Consider the following 15,149-nt stretch of genomic DNA (forward strand, 5'->3'; position numbering starts at 1 on the left):
GGCCTGACTGGCTGGGTAGATGAGGGCAGAGCATCCCCATGGACGCTGTCTCCCTGCACTTCAGCAAGGCTTCTGACACTGTCTCCCATCACTTTCTCATAGGTAAACTCAGCAAGTGTGGATTGGATGAGTGGACAGTGAGGTGGCCTGAGGACTGGCTGGATGGCCGAGCTCAGAGGGTTGTGGTCAGTGGCACAGAGGCCTGTAGCTCACGCTGTCCCGCAGGGGTCAGTCCTGGGTCCAGTCCTGTTCAACGTATTCATCGATGACCTGGACGAAGGCACAGAGTGCACCCGCAGCAAGTTCGCTGAGGATACTAAACTGTGGGGGAGTGGCTGACACACCAGAAGGCAGTGCTGCCATTCTGAGGGACCAGGACAGGCTGGAGAGCTGGGCGGAGAAGAACCTCCTGAAGTTCAACAAAGGCAAGGGCAGGGTCCTGCCATCAGGAAGCTGTGGATTTAGCTCCCTGAAGGGAAGGGAGAAACAGCTTTGTGCCCAGGACACCCACACTCTTGTGGGGGGACCTCTCTGTGGTCCACTGCCTGTGAACCACAGCAGTCTCTGCCCCTCGGGGGCACTTTTGGAGGCCTGGATGCTAAGAAAGCAAAGGAGAAGGTGGGAGAAGATGCTGAGAAAGCAAAGGAGAACGCAGGAGGAGCACAGACAAGGGGCTGAGGAGTGGCACAGCCACCAACCAGCCCTGGCCAGAGACCTGGAGCGCAGCACTGCGGGGAGTGCTGGTGCACGTGCCCAAAGTGAGAGGCCCCACCTCTCAGGGAGCGGGGTGGGGCAAAAGGGCCATAGCAGAGGATGGTTTCGATCCATCGACCTCTGGGTTATGGGCCCAGCACGCTTCCGCTGCGCCACTCTGCTCCCCCCAGCAGCTTTGTGGGGAGATGGCAGGGCCCTCCCTGCCACTCCCAGGCACTGACCGTGCCAGCTCTTGGGCTCGGGGGGTTGCCATTCCTCCTGCCTGGGCCTGGTCCCACAGAGGAAAAAAGTCTCCCCCGGGAAGCCCCAAGGCCGTGGGCCCGGGCTGAAGCCGCCTTGGTTTGCCCTTATGACACCATCTCCTGCCTGGCACAGACCCAGGGGAAAGCGGGGAGTTTGTGTTTGCCCAACTGAGCTGCCTCTGCAGGGGAGGACAGAAACCCCAGAGCCAGGGGGCAGCCTGCCTGCCTGCATTGTGCTGGGAGCGCTTGCTTCCCAACGAGTGGATGAGTGTCTGATGCTCTCCTAGCCAGGAAAAGGCTCCCCTCCACCTGGAGTCACATGCCTCTCCTGCACACAGTGCTTTCCTTGTGCAGGCTTGGTGAGCCCTGGGAGCCCCCGGTGGCTTTCTGCCCTGGAGAGGCAGGTTCCACCTCTGCTGGTGACCTGCTGCTGACATACTTCCTCAGAGCCGCTGCCCAGGCCAAGCCTGAAGAGCTGCGCTAGAGTGACCCCTGAGCCCAATGGATGCTCTCTTGCTGCCATCCCAAGGACGTTTTGGGCACCTCCATTTCAGTCCGCAGCAAGGGAAGGAGGAAGCCCCAAACCAAGTCAACCCTGCTGGCCCTTTGCTGCCCCACATGACTGTGTTGTGGCAGGGCACCCTGCCAAGGGGGAAAGCCCCATCACCTGGAAGGACTCAGGGACTGGCTCTGTCTCTTGCAAACTGCCCTGTGCTCACCAAAGACAGCAGCTGTGGTGCTTTAGTGCAAACCAGTGCTGGAGGAAGTAGGAGCAGGGAGGGCAGAGGAAGGCAGGAGTTAAGTGATGTTAGGAAGGAACTGGTGCAGGCTAGAGCAACGATTCCCAGGTGCTTTCCTGGCAGTGCCCTCTTTCCCAGGGCCCTGGACTTCTCTGCCTTGACAAAGCTCTGCTTCAGATGTGCCTTCCAGGCCCACCTGCCGTGCAGGCGTGTCAGGGCTCCTTGGCCTTGCTGGTGAGCTGACTGGCAGCTGTGTCCAACGCGGTGTCCCCACAGCTGTGTTCAACACGGTGTCCAGGCTCTCTGGCCTGGGGCCCAGAGGTGCGCCCCCTCCCCACGGAGCCCATAGTCTTCCTGGGTGGGAAGGAAACCCAGGCCTCCTGCATGTGCAGGAACCAGAGGAGCGCAGAGCTGGGCACTGCTTCCTCTCAGGCTGACGCAAGGGGAAGGAAAAATATCACTGTGGATGCCTTTTCCTGCATAGCGGAGGTGAGCAACTGTCTGGGAGAAAACAGCCTTACCTGTAAGGCAGTGGAGGAATCTGTGAGGGTGTGACCACCTTGAGAGCAGTGGTGCAGAGGGCACAGCGAGCTTAAACCTCGCCTGAAAAATGGGCTTGTTTCCCTCCCTCCCCACTTACAGCTTACGCCAGGCAGCTTTGGGTGCCACTGTTATTGCAGGTGGAGGAAACAAACGCTGCACGGTCCCGTGCAGTGGAGAGACCCGTGAAGGTGCTCTAACTCCATTTCAGTCAGTGAGAGACAAAATTAAGTCGTCCATGTCACTCTTAGGCCCTTGTTGCTCTGATGTGTTGATCCATCTAAATATTGCACGGTGAACCCATGGTTTTCACAAGCTGAGACTGAGAGTAGGCTTGATATTCTTAGGTTATGTGATCAAAGCTCACCCCCCCCACACACAAAGGAGTGCAGGGAGTCATTGGCTGGTTGGGGAACCCGAATAGTACCTTGCCCCAGCTACTCCCAGGCCTATCACAGGAAAGCAATCAGCCCATCAGTGGCTCGTTTCCACAAGCACAGAAGAGTGCCGAGGCACAATGGCAGGTGAGGGAACCCAGACAGCCTGCCTACTGAGAGAAGGGACACCCTGTCTGGGCTCCTCCCCGGGCTTTCCCAGGACAGCATCAACCCCATTGGCCAGGTGTGAAACCCATCACGATGAGTCAACAGGAGTGGATCTCTGGGACACCTTTTGCCCAGAGGGGAGGTTCTGTCTGGAGGTACAGGGCACGTTCTGGGATGCAGGGGAAGAGCATTTGGGGATTGCATAAGATGTAACGTGGGATTTTCAGGGGAGGAACCAAAGGCAAAGGAAGGTGATTTGGGGAGGAATAAATGTGGGAAGATAGAGGGATATGAGGACAAAGAGGGGCTGGCTGAGCGTGAATGGGGCTGCTCAGTACGCTTCTCTGGCCGCGTCTTGCCTCTGATCAGCACAGTATGTCCTAGCTTCGTAAATTCCTTTCTGTATTTCCTATTCTGCATGCTTGTGTTTGCGTGGAGGTCTAAGTGCCATGAACCGCAGTCAGACCACGGCGCACAGGGGCCTCTGTGTGTGTGTGGTGCCAGGAGCTGGAGAGAGCAGAATGAGTGAACTTAAGTGTCAGCAATGGGTGGGGCAGGGCAGGGGGGCTGGTAGATCCCTGTGGCTGGAAGACCCCTGTGTCTGCGTTGCCAGCAACTGGAGCAAGTGAGGGTCTGATTGCCAGAAACTGGAACGGGAATGTGGGTCAGAGGGTGCCTGTGCCTGGGGTATGAGCAACTGGAGCGAGCGAGGGTGCGCAAGTGAGTGTGCAATTGCTAGCAGACATCAAGCCAGACTAGCTGGCAAGTAGGTGAAGTGACCTGGGAGCCAGGTATGTGTGTGTGTCTCCAAGGGTGAGAGCACAGGGGAGCTGGCTACTGGGCATGTGAGGGGAGTCCTGGCTGACTGCCAGAGGGACCGTGGGATCCAGGGAGGGTCGACTGGGAGACTCACTTCAGTGTATGTCTGTCTCTCTGTGTGTGTGTGTGTGTGTGTGTGTGTGTCTCTAAGGTTGAGACCCCAGGGGAGCTGGGTACCAGAGGGACCGGGGGAGTCCCAGCCAACTGTGAGAGGGACCGTGGGGTCGACTGAGAGCTCTGTGTGTGTGTGTAAGGATGAGTGTGAGTGTAAGGGTGCCTGTACTAGCAACTGGAGCGGGGCTGCGGGCTCTGGGGCCTCGTACGTCCATGTGCCAGCAGTTGGGGATGCCAGGAATCCAGGGGCAAGCTACTGGGCGGACTGAGTGTTTAAGCCTCCCTGCTGGAGGAATCCACATTACATAGATGTATATATACGTCCCACTAACAGACCTCTTCCCATGTCAACGCTGTGTGCTAGCAGGGGCTGGGACCAGCTGCCAAGGGCCCTGCCACTGCCTGTGCTGTGCTCACCTGCGGCTCCCAGCTCGTCCTCCCTTGTGGCGCAGCCCTGCCTTTGCTGCCCCCTGACAGCCTGGTGGCTGCCCCTAACACTGCACCAGGCCCAAGGAAGTGACAGAAATGCCTCCTACCCACCCCTGGAGCAGTAGATTGGATTTCAGGCAAAATCAGCCTCTTGACTTGAGTTTTGGTCACCATCCACACAAACCGCCACACCAGCAGACAGCGCTGTTTGTGTGTTTCCTCTTTCCACCATCTCAAAACTTCAGGACCGAGGTCCTTGGGTTCCTTGCAGTCTTTCCTCTTCAGCTCCTACTCTTGTTCTCTCTGCTTTCCCTCCCGTCTTAAAGACCTGACACATTTGCACTCCACCATCACGGGATGCCTCACGGGGCTCCCTTCTCTTCCTCCCCTCCAGCCACAGAGATACCAGAGGGAGAGTCAAACGATGCCCTGGTGTCAGCATATCCCAGGTGTCACCCTGATAACCAGGTGCTGGGGGCTGCTGCTGCAGGTGTCACCCTGATAACCAGGTGCAGGGCGTAACCCTGGGGTTACGCTTCTCAGGGCTTCTCAAACCCTGCATGCAGGCACTTCTCCTTCACAGTGCAGGTCCCAAGCCCAGGGCTTAGAGCCCCCAGCCCTCACAGGCAGACAGGGAGAAAAGACGCTGCACTTTGGGGAGGCAGGTGAAGCTCCAGGATTTCCCCAGCTCTGCTTCCTCCCCAGGGCTGGGCATCTGGTGGCACCTTCTGTCCAGTCCGCCTCACTCCACAGCAGGCACTGGGAGGTAAGTGAGACACTTCCCCTGGAGTCCCAGGTGTGGTGCCTCTGTTGGGGTGTATTGCAGCCCTCATGTTCCTGCCTGCTGCCCACGTCTGAATGTGCTCGTCTGTGGGTCTGTGCGTGCCCAGCTGTGGTGTGTCCAAAGAGTGCAAAGGAGAACTCCCCCCCCCCCCATCCCCCTAGTGCAGCCTGGCCCTGGAACTCGCAGCAGGCCGGACGACATTGCACAGGGCACGTGATCACTGCTGCTGAGAGGTTTGGGGCAGGAAGCTGTGGCCGAGTGGGGAAGGCGATGGACGTGAAACGCATGGGGGTTTCCCTGCGCAGGTTCGAATCCTGCCAACTATGGGGCACCTGTCCCCTTTTGGGCTGCCTGGAGCGACCAGGCTCCAGCCCTGGACAAAGCCTCACAGCCACAGTCCCTCCAGCTGAACAGCGTGCCCGGTGAACCCTCCATCCCTCTAGTCATCCTCAGCTTCCCCCCAGAGTCGCCAGGGCGCGTGCAAACCCCCTCTCTCCTTTCCCAGCCACACAGGCTCACACCTTTCCTGACAGAGACATGCTCTCCTCTGGGGACGGATGGATTTTCTTCTCAGGGGCATGTTTTTCCCACGGGGCCAGAGCTGAGATGCACGTGCTTCTGTGATGGGAAGGGAGGCGTCCTATGTGGAAACTTCTGCAAGTTTTTGCAGCATCAGGAGAAGAGGCAGGGGCAGGGCAATGCTGCTTCCTATTCTTTTTCCTTCTGCTGCATCTTTCTCCCCTCTCAGACTCCCGGGATAGTCTTGAAAGCTCAGCGAGGGTCAGAGAGTGCCTGGGACGAGCAGGAGGCAGGCATAGGTCTGCATGCGTTGGTGGTATAGTGGTGAGCATAGCTGCCTTCCAAGCAGTTGACCCGGGTTCGATTCCTGGCCAACGCACGCACACTTTTCTTCTCCCAGGTGCCTGCAGAGGCCCTTCCACCTCCTGCCAGAAAAGAGCCCAGGTTTCCCCAACAGGTTCATGTTCCCTCGGGGAGCCACTCCCCTTGCTGCATGCACAGGCAGGGTGAGGCACCCCACAGAGCCCAGGAGAGACAGGGGCCCCCTCCTCCTTCAGCAATGCCTGCCTTGGCCAAAGCAGCAGGTCTGTCACCGAGCACAGCTTCCAGGCTGCTTGCCCTGCCCCCCGAGGCATAGCCCTGCAGAAGGAAGCGCCCCAGAATGAAGGTGCTACCTCCTTTGCTAGAAGCATGACAGGCTTCTGCAAAGGGCTCTGCTGCTCTCCTGAAGGGCCCGCTTCTGACTGCATGGTGCCTCAAGGGCCTGCAGAAAGGCTGTGCATGGGCGTTGCCGGGGAGATGCAGAAAGCCCCTGGCTCAGCCAGGACCATGTGGCTCAGCCCTGCTATAGCGACAGAGCGGCAAGAAGAGGTGTCCAGGCGGTCCCATGGTGTAATGGTGAGCACTCTGGACTCTGAATCCAGCGATCTGAGTTCAAGTCTCAGTGGGACCTCAGGCTTCTGCTTCACTGAGGGCCTGCCTCAGCTGACTGCATTTTACACCCTTGCGTTGCTCTTGGGTAGACTGCTTTACGCACTCCGGTCTTCCTTCCCTCTTCTCGTGCCCCTGGCACCGGGTTTGGGCAGAGGGTCACAGGATCACTGAACAGCTGAGGTGGGAAGGGACCTCTGCAGACTATCTAGTCCAACCCCTCCTCAAAGCAGGGTCAAGAAAAGGAGTCTGTTCAGGGCCCTGTGATGTCAAGTTTTGAAAAATCTCCATGGATGGAGACTCCACAGCTTCTCTGGGCAAGCTGTTCCCATGTTTGACAGCCCCGCACAGTAAAACAGGGGGGGGTTCTGTGTGTTTAAGTGGAATGTCTTGTACTTCATGGCTTGTGCCCACTGCCTCTTGCCCTGTCCCTGGGCACCGCCAAGAAGCGGCTGGCTCTCTCTTCTCTACTCCCTCTTCCCCCTCTTCGTCCACCACCTCAGGTACTTATACACATTGATAAGATTCCCCCCCACCCCTCCCCCCCAAACCTTAGCCCTCTCTTCCCCAGGCTAGACAATCCCAGCTCTGTTAGCCTCTCCTGGTATGACAGATGGCGCAAGCCCTTGACCTTCTCTGTGGCCTTTTGCTGTGCTCACTCCAGTGTGGCCTTGTCTCTCTCGTACCGGGAAGCCCAGAAATGGACACAGCACTCCAGATGTGCTCTCACCAGTGCTGAGCAGAGGGGAAGGATCACACCTCCCTCAGCCTGCTGGCAACGCTCTTCCTAACGCAGCCCAGGATGCTGCCAGCCGCCTTTGCTGCAAGGGCACGTTGCTGCCTCAAGTGCTGAAGGCCTTCCGGGACACAACAGCTCTGCTCTGAAATAAGTGCCCGTGAGATACCAAGCTCCTGGGGAGCTGACAGAGCCCCTAACTGCTGGAACCAGAAACATGACGGCACCAGTGGAGTCCCTGCAAGGGCACCTGGCATGCAGATGCCCAGGGGCTCCTGCAGAGGGAGGAAGGACACTTTGAAGAGCCCTGTTCACTTGCTGCCAGGTGCGGACTGGCCCGAGAGGGAAGGCAGAGGCAACAGCCCTGAGTCCGCAGAAGAGCTCCACCTACTGCAAAGATGGTGTAACTCGAGCAGCAGTCCCTGCTGGGAGATGTGGGTGGTACAGCTTTGGGAAGAGTAATGCATGAACTGGGGGACTGAACAGTGACACGGGATGTGGCTTGGTGTTTGGCTGCATGCTTGTAAGTACGAGGCCTTGGTTTGCTCCTGAGCAGCCCCGGTGCTTCTTGCCTCCAGTGCCTCCTGTAAGTAACCACCTGTCTTAGCAAAAAAGAGACAAGGCCCGGAGTGTCTGATTCCCAAAGGAATGCCAGGTCTCCAGCTGAGATTCAGGCTCAGACGGGCAACTTGACCCTGCCTGTCAAGGGCACTGAAGGTGCCCTTCCACAGCTCAGCTGAGCACAAAATGTCCGCTTTTTGCTGCCGTGTCATTAACGCTCACCACTAAGGACGCGTTTTTGCCTGTCTGCTCTTCTTGGCACAAACATTGCTCTTGGGAGACGCCAGGCCAGACAGGATACTGAAGTGCAGAAGGAGCACAAGGACTCATCAAATCCATCTTCCCCACTTCATTCCCTAGTGTATTTGCTGACTGCTGGAAATACCGATTGCCACCCTCCCTGGCATACTGCCTTATGCCCTCTGCCCCTCCGCCCCCTACACCTCCCAGTCCTGCCTCTCCTCAGCAGTACAGCAACCAGTGGGAAAAAGGTTCTCGGGCAAACGGCCAAAGGGTTCATGTCCTCCTCTGGCACAACAGGCAGCCTGGTGGGCTTTCAGACCCATGGGAATATGTGGATGTCTAACACATAGTTCGTAACACTGCTGCTGTCTCCTACCCGGGGAAAATTAGGGCAGGCTGTGAAAAGCTGCTGCTTCCTGAGCACGCATGCAAGACCTGCTGAGTACATGGGCACAAGAAATGAAGACCCCCGCCCCCGAAGGCAGCTCTTGCGTGCTCTCCGAGGAGGGACTCAAGGCTGACCCTGAGAGACATCAGGGTGCCCTGATCACCCACTTACAGAGTCACACTCCTGTTCTCGGAAGCCCACAAAGACAGAAACCTCACCTTTGCCTGTGGACTTGATTGTCCTGGTTTTCTGTCTTTCTGTGCCTGTTGGCTTAGTTTTGGTGCGCTGGTATCCGTTTGGGGAGCTGCACTCAAATCGGGCAGTGCCCCATGCTTACAGGTGGACTCGCTGTGATGGGGGAGAGGAGGTTTTCCCTCCCCGGTTTCCAGCAGAGAGAGGTAAGCTAGGGACAGAGGGGAATGCAGAGGAACTGGTGGAGGCTGGAACTGGGAACAGCTCGTGCCTGGGTCATGGCAAGCCAGAGGTGCTGGGAGGTTTCCCAGGGAAGGGTCCATGCAGAGTGAGCTGGCAGAGCCTGTTGCTGAGGGCAAGGGAAGAGGCAGCTGGTGTGTGGGCTGGCTGACTGTGGCTGTGGCTGCTGCTTCTCTGTCCTGTGCACACACCAGAGTAGGGAGCAGCCAGGAAGAGGAAACAAAAGGCAAAAGAAAGACGGACACAAGGCTTGGTGTGGCCAAGGCTTGGTATTGACCCCGCAGGGGTCGATACAGGGCCCAATACTGCTCAACTTGTTCATTAATGACCTGGATGATGGGACCGAATGCACCCTCAGCAAGTTTGCTGATAAGAGAAAACCGGGAGGAGTACCTGATACGCCACAGGGTTGTGCTGCCGTTCAGACGGACCTCGGCAGGCTGGAGAAACGGGCAGACAGGAGCCGCAGGAAGTTCAGCAAGGCAAAGTGCAACGCCCTGCACCCGGCGAGGAATAACCCCAGGCACCCGGGGAGGAATAACACCCAGGCATGGTGGGGGCCGACCTGCTGGAAAGCAGCTTTGCAGAAAAGACCTGGGGGTCCTGGCACCCTACAAGCTGACCACAAGCCAGCAACGTGCCTTTGTGGCAAAGGCGGCCCACGGTAGGCTGGGCTGCGTGAGGAAGAGTGTTGCCACCAGGTCAAGGGAAGTGGTGCTTTCCCCTCTACTCAGCGCTCCAGAGGCCACATCTGGAGCGCGGTCTCCAGTTCTGGGCTCCGCAGTGGAAGAAAGAGAGGGCCCTACCGGCACGAGTCCAGCAAAGAGGCACAAGGATGATTAGGGGCCTGGAGAACCTCTCATATGAGGAGAGGCTGAGAGAGTCGGGACTGTTGAGCCCGGAGAAGAGAAGGCTCACGGGGCATCTTACCAGTGCGTATAACTATCCAACGGGAGGGTCGAACGAAGACAGACCAAGGGAGTGGTGCCCCTCTTCTCGGTGGTGCCCACTGACAGGGCAAGAGTCATCGCACACAAACTGAACACGGGAAATTCAGCTTGAACGTGAGAAAATGCTTCTTTAGCGTGAGGCTGGCTGAACATTGGAACAGGTGGCCCAGAGAGGTTGTGGATTCTCCATCCTTGGTTTTCCCTCCTCAGGTTCTGGCAGAGAGAGGTAAGCTCAGGACAGGGGGGAATGCTTTCCTGTGCAGAGCGGGTGGCTAACGGAGGCTGGCGGAGAAAGAAACACCACCACGAGTCTCCAGCTATGCTGCACAACATCTTTAATGAGCAGGAAGGAAAAAAGGAAAAAAAGCAGCACAGAGACCAAGACACATGTTTCCTGGGTTGAGTGAGGCACAGAGAATTGCCCGTTTCCCCAGGACAAGCGGCATGCAAAGCGTTTGCCTTTTCCCATTCCAGCTCTACCTTGTGGCAATCACATCCTACCTACAGCAATTCCTAACCCCCAAACCGTCCTGCCGTCAGCAGGAGACTCAGCAGAGCGGACGAGCACGAGCTCTTTCTCGAGGAGCTCAGAGTGCAGCAGAGCCAGAGGCAGCATGGCGAGGCCTGGCTCTGTGAGGTGGAGCTGGGAACTCAGTGCGCTCAGGCCTCCAGCCCTTTCAAGACCCCCACCAGATCAGCCTTTCTTTTCTTTCCTCATCTTTCTCTGTGCCCTCCAAATCCAGTTCTAGCTGCGTGTCCCCGAGGGGCCTGCGGCTGGTTTTCTTAAAATGCACAACAAGCGTTACATCTCACCTTAAGGCTGGATTTGAGGGCCTGGCAGCAAAGATTTGCTTAGCCCACTGCTTATTGCCCCAGGTCCGGGTGCAGTTCTGGGTGAAGCAGCAAGGATGGAAACTGATCAGATTGTCACAGCAGAAAAAGATTGGGCTGAACAGAAGTCGCAGCAATCACCTCTTAACAACACACTGCGCGCATACAAGCTCCCACGCCCTCCGAGTAACACAGCACAGGGACGCTGACCCACTTTTGGAATACGACCCATTACGGTGGGTTTCAAGCACCGGTGGACAGGCTGGTCGTACCAGATTGCCAAAACAAACAGTTCAAGCTGCGTTCAAGGTGGCAGAGGATGCACTTGGCTATTTGGTTAGGGACGATCCGCTGGAGGCGCAGATTCTTGTGTGCAGGCATCCCTGCAGCTGAACACAGATCTCCCCCTTCTGCCTGAAAGAACCCTCGCCTTCCCAACTGCGCACAACTACCCCCTTGAAACGGGAAAGAGGTAAAGTCCCTAAACATTTCCATTCACCTGCCAAGCTGAGGCAGCCCGCGTATCAAAGTTGTGTCACCACCATGACAGCAATCCAGCCCACAGGAAGAGGAGAAGTGGGGTGTGGCTGACCTCGTTCCCCAGGGAAACTTGGGGAACATTCCCAGTATTCAGAGTTGAGGACATTGCTGGCGCTAGTCAGGCCACACCAGAGCCAGATTCCACTGCCTAGGGCCCAGGGAACGATAGCAGGTTCTGGACGAGGAAGAGGAGGGCAGAGAGCAAGGCAGGTCCCTGCAAGGGAGGAAGGGCAGACAGTCACTCCTGGGGATCTCCATGGGTATGTCCTTAGAGAACTTGACGGGGGCTTCATGCTTTGCCAGCCCGGGGCTCTGACTGGGGAGTGCAGAACCGAGGCGTGGGACAGTGACCAAAGAGGTTCCTGTGCCCTTCCCTGAAAGGGACTCCACACCCAAATTGACCCGTTTTCCTTAGCAAGTTCATCCCAGGGCCAAAAGCCTGGATGGCCTGCTTTTTTAGGAGTGGGTCAGAGCAGTGAGGCAAAAGCTCACAGATGTTTTTCCTGGGCCGTGGATGGAGTGGCCCACTCAAGGCATTTTAATTCCAAATAGGCTTTGACTCAGCCTCCTGGAACACATGGGAGCCCTCGTAACGTGGAAGAGCGGGGAAAACCCCCAAACTCCAGGGAAACGTGCGTCGGTGTGCTGCTGACTTGGGTGGAGACGGTGTCCTGGCTTCAGGCGTGCCAGCGATACCAGGGTTTTTGGCCTCGCTCCTCCACAACTGCCTCCTTCCTGAGGGACGTTTCCTGAAACAACTGGTGCCACTATGCAATCTCCTGCTCCTGCCTTTAAAGCTGTTGCCTTTCTGCTGCTGGTCCAGGGCCTGCGTGACTCAGTGCAGCCCAAACTGTTTCAGGTTGCAAGGGATCTCTGGCGGCCCTCTGGGCCAACGCCCCGTTCCAATCAGGCCAAACTTCCCAGCGACATCAGGAGGCTCAGGGCCTTGCCCGGCCAGCTTCTGAACGCTGCAATGAAGGGAGACGCCACTCTCCCATGGGCAGCCTCTTCCAGGGCTGTGCCGTGCTCCCTGTGACTTGTTCTTCCAAAGAGACAGTTGACATCTCCCTGGTTGCACCTGGAACTGTGCCCCTTGCTGTTTTGCTGTGCACCTCTGAGGAGAGCTTGGCTCTGCCTTTTCCATAACCCGCTGTAGCTGGTGGGAGATGGCAGTGTGATCCCCTCCTCCCCTCCTTGCCTTCTCCCCTCCAGGCGCCACAAAAACAATGCCTTCAACCTTCCTCATATGGCCTGTGCTGCAGGCCTGACCCTCAGCCTCTTCCTCTGCCACTAGCTCTCTCCAGGTTGTTGCCATTGCACTTGTCCTGAGGGAACAGAACCCAGTCTGGCCTGCTGTACAAACCTGCTGAAAGGCCCCTCTGTCCCACTGTCCAGGTCGCCCATAAAAAGCCTAAAGCTTTTTGGCATCTGGACTGATCCCTGAGGGAGGCCACTAGGAAGCAGTCGCCAGATGGCCCTTTTTCCCACTGAGTAAAGGCCTTTGAGCCCAACGGTCCACCCCATTTTCCCCTCACATTAGCGTCGTCAGGCTCCAGGCTGTAACTCACCGGTCTGGCTCGAAGGATGCTGTGAGAGACAAGGCCTTGACAAAGGCCTTGCTAGGCTCAAGGTGAACAGCGGTAGCAACAGCATTTGCAGCGGTAAAAGCTCTTCTTTATGTCCTTGATGTGCCCTGCCAGTTCCAACGCAGGCCAAGCTTTGCCTTTCCTACCACCATTGCGGTATGCCTGGACAGTGAGGCTCTATTTGTGCTTTCTCGCCTGTCCCTGTTTTCACCTCCTGTGCTAAGCAGTCATCCCTGACTCCCTCCACAAGCCCCCAGGGGTTACCTGAGTCCCAGCATGTTGCCCTCGTGGCAGAGGCTGGGGAGCTGGACGTCCCCATGAGGAAAGGGAGTCTGTGACCTGGAAACCTCCTTGGGCTGCTACAGAAGATTTTGTCCACTTCTCATCATGAGCGGGTTGTCTCTACCACAGCGTCACTTCCCGCTGCACTGAGGAGGAGGGGGACAAGGGCTCACAGGGCAGACATGCAGGAGGGTCAGAGGCCTTGAGCCAGCGATGGCTGGGAGAACAGGGCCCAGCCTGCATTTGCTACAGGGGCTCGCAGGGCCGGCCAGGAATATGGCAAAGCTACAGCAAAGCCAGGAACTGTGGAGCCTGTTTGGAGACTGTGGGACGGGGCCTGGTTGCCAAGGGCCCTGCCCTTGCCTGGGCTGTGCTTGCTCGCAGCTCCCAGCAGGGAAGCCGTGGCTTGCGTGCAGGCTGAGGTGGTAGAGCCTGTTGGTGAGGGCGAAGGAAGAGGTAGCTGGTGTGTGGGCCAGCTGTTTGTGGCTGTGGCTGCTGGCTGCCTGTCCCATGCACACGCCAGAGCGGGGAGCAGCCAGGAAGAGGAGGCAAAAAGCAAAAGCAAGAGGGACAAGGCTGGGCGTGCAGACGTGAGCATGGGGAGTCCAGCAGTGGTGTGCATGATGCAGGGGGTGTAGCTCAGTGGGAGAGCATTTGACTGCAGATCAAGAGGTCCCTGGTTCAACTCCAGGTGCCCCCTCCACTGCTGCTTTTCTTCCTGGAGCTTCTCCTGTGCCTTGGCGGCCTGCTTCCCCATCCCTCAGTGGGAAGGCTGTGGGGGACAGACAGCCCAGCATGGACCTGTCTCGGCTTCTCGTTCTCTGGGCTCTCGCCTCATGACACCCTTGGGGTTTCCCCTTTCCTTAAGGTGCTGCACCTCCCAGGGAGGGCAAGAGCAGCCCCTCTTCCTTCCCAGGGGCTGTGCTGCCACTGCTCTGTCGGGAGCTGGAGGGCATGAGCTGAGAGAAACCTCCTGCCCTTGTCTAGCACACAGGTCAGGGTCTGTGACACAAGAGGGATGGTCTCCCAATGTCACCGGTTAACGCTGAGTCTGGCTTCCACCGGCTTTTTTCCCATAAAGTGGAGCTTAAAGGCTAAACAGGCTAAATGCACCCTTTGTCATCTCATCCTTTCGCACCTGGGAAAGGTGTGTTGTGCCTGCCAGGACTGCAGGAAGTTGGGGGGGGGGGTGGGGGGAGAGCGAGCAGAGCCGTAGAGGGAGGGTGGGTGTTTTGCTGTGTGACCGGGCTTGACGTGCTGCTGTGCTGCTGTGCAGCTGCGCAGCTGGAGGGACCCTCCGTACCCGCAGGGCTGGTCTGGAGCGTGGCCTTTCCAGGCAGCCCAAAAGGAGATGGCACCCCGTAGTTGGCAGGATTCGAACCTGCGCGGGGAAACCCCAATGGATTTCTAGTCCATCGCCTTCACCACTCGGCCACAACTACCTGCCCCAAACTGCTCTGCAGCAGTGAGCGGGTGCCCTGTGCTGTGGCACCTGGCTCCCGGGGAGTTTGAGGGCCAGGCTGTGCTGGGGCATGTCCTTTCCACTCTGTGGACACCACGCAGTCAGGCACCAGAGGCCCCTGCAGCCAGTGCTGGAGAGGCCTTGAGAGACATGGTGCCAGGGCGATGGCTGCAGCTCCCAGTGCCTGGTTGTCAGGCTGGCCTCTGGGATATGCTGATGCTGGAGGATGGTTTCACTCTCCCTCCGGCATCCCCATGGCGGGAGGGGAGAAAAGGAAGGGAGCAGTGTGAGGCATCCAGTGATGGTGGAGAGGAAATGTGTCAGGTGTATAAGAAGGAAGAGAAAGCAGAGAGCCCAGGAGTAGGAGTGGAAGGGGAAAGACTGCAAGGAAGCCATGGCCCAGCTCCGGCCTCCCCCCCCACCCCAGGTGTGAGGGTTTTGAGGTGATGGGGAAGAGCCTGGAGAGACTGTGAGAGGAGGAAATGTGTGTGCAGGGGGGCTGGAAGGAGGAGGCAGAGCCAGTTCATGAGCTGTGGGGAGCAGGAGGCACGCCTGGGTCCGCATGTGCTGGTGGTGCAATGGTGAGCGTAGCTGCCTTCCAAGCAGTGCAGGACAGGTTTTGTTCCCAGACAACACGGACAAAACGTTCTTCTTCCAGGTGCCTGCAGAGGCCCTTCCACCTCCTTCAGGGAAGTTCCTGCTGGAACACAGCTCAGCTTTCTCCAGCAAGCTCTCATCCCCTGAGGGGAGCCACTCCCCTTG

At 57.8% G+C, this 15,149-nt stretch overlaps 5 non-coding genes across 5 annotated transcripts; 3 read left to right on the plus strand and 2 right to left on the minus strand.

The window, feature by feature from the left end:
- Positions 1-804: 804 nt before the first annotated feature.
- TRNAM-CAU (transfer RNA methionine (anticodon CAU)) lies at positions 805-876 on the minus strand. The gene has a single exon. It is a non-coding gene; the product is annotated as a tRNA-Met (tRNA).
- Positions 877-5,753: 4,877 nt separating this feature from the next.
- TRNAG-UCC (transfer RNA glycine (anticodon UCC)) lies at positions 5,754-5,825 on the plus strand. Its single transcript has one exon. It is a non-coding gene; the product is annotated as a tRNA-Gly (tRNA).
- Positions 5,826-6,326: 501 nt separating this feature from the next.
- TRNAQ-CUG (transfer RNA glutamine (anticodon CUG)) lies at positions 6,327-6,398 on the plus strand. The gene has a single exon. It is a non-coding gene; the product is annotated as a tRNA-Gln (tRNA).
- A 7,155-nt stretch (positions 6,399-13,553) lies between these two features.
- Positions 13,554-13,625, plus strand: TRNAC-GCA (transfer RNA cysteine (anticodon GCA)). The gene has a single exon. It is a non-coding gene; the product is annotated as a tRNA-Cys (tRNA).
- A 660-nt stretch (positions 13,626-14,285) lies between these two features.
- TRNAS-AGA (transfer RNA serine (anticodon AGA)) lies at positions 14,286-14,367 on the minus strand. The gene has a single exon. It is a non-coding gene; the product is annotated as a tRNA-Ser (tRNA).
- Between the last annotated feature and the right edge of the window lie 782 nt (positions 14,368-15,149).

This window comes from Struthio camelus, chromosome 12 (assembly GCF_040807025.1).
Source record: "Struthio camelus isolate bStrCam1 chromosome 12, bStrCam1.hap1, whole genome shotgun sequence".
NCBI lineage: Eukaryota > Metazoa > Chordata > Aves > Struthioniformes > Struthionidae > Struthio > Struthio camelus.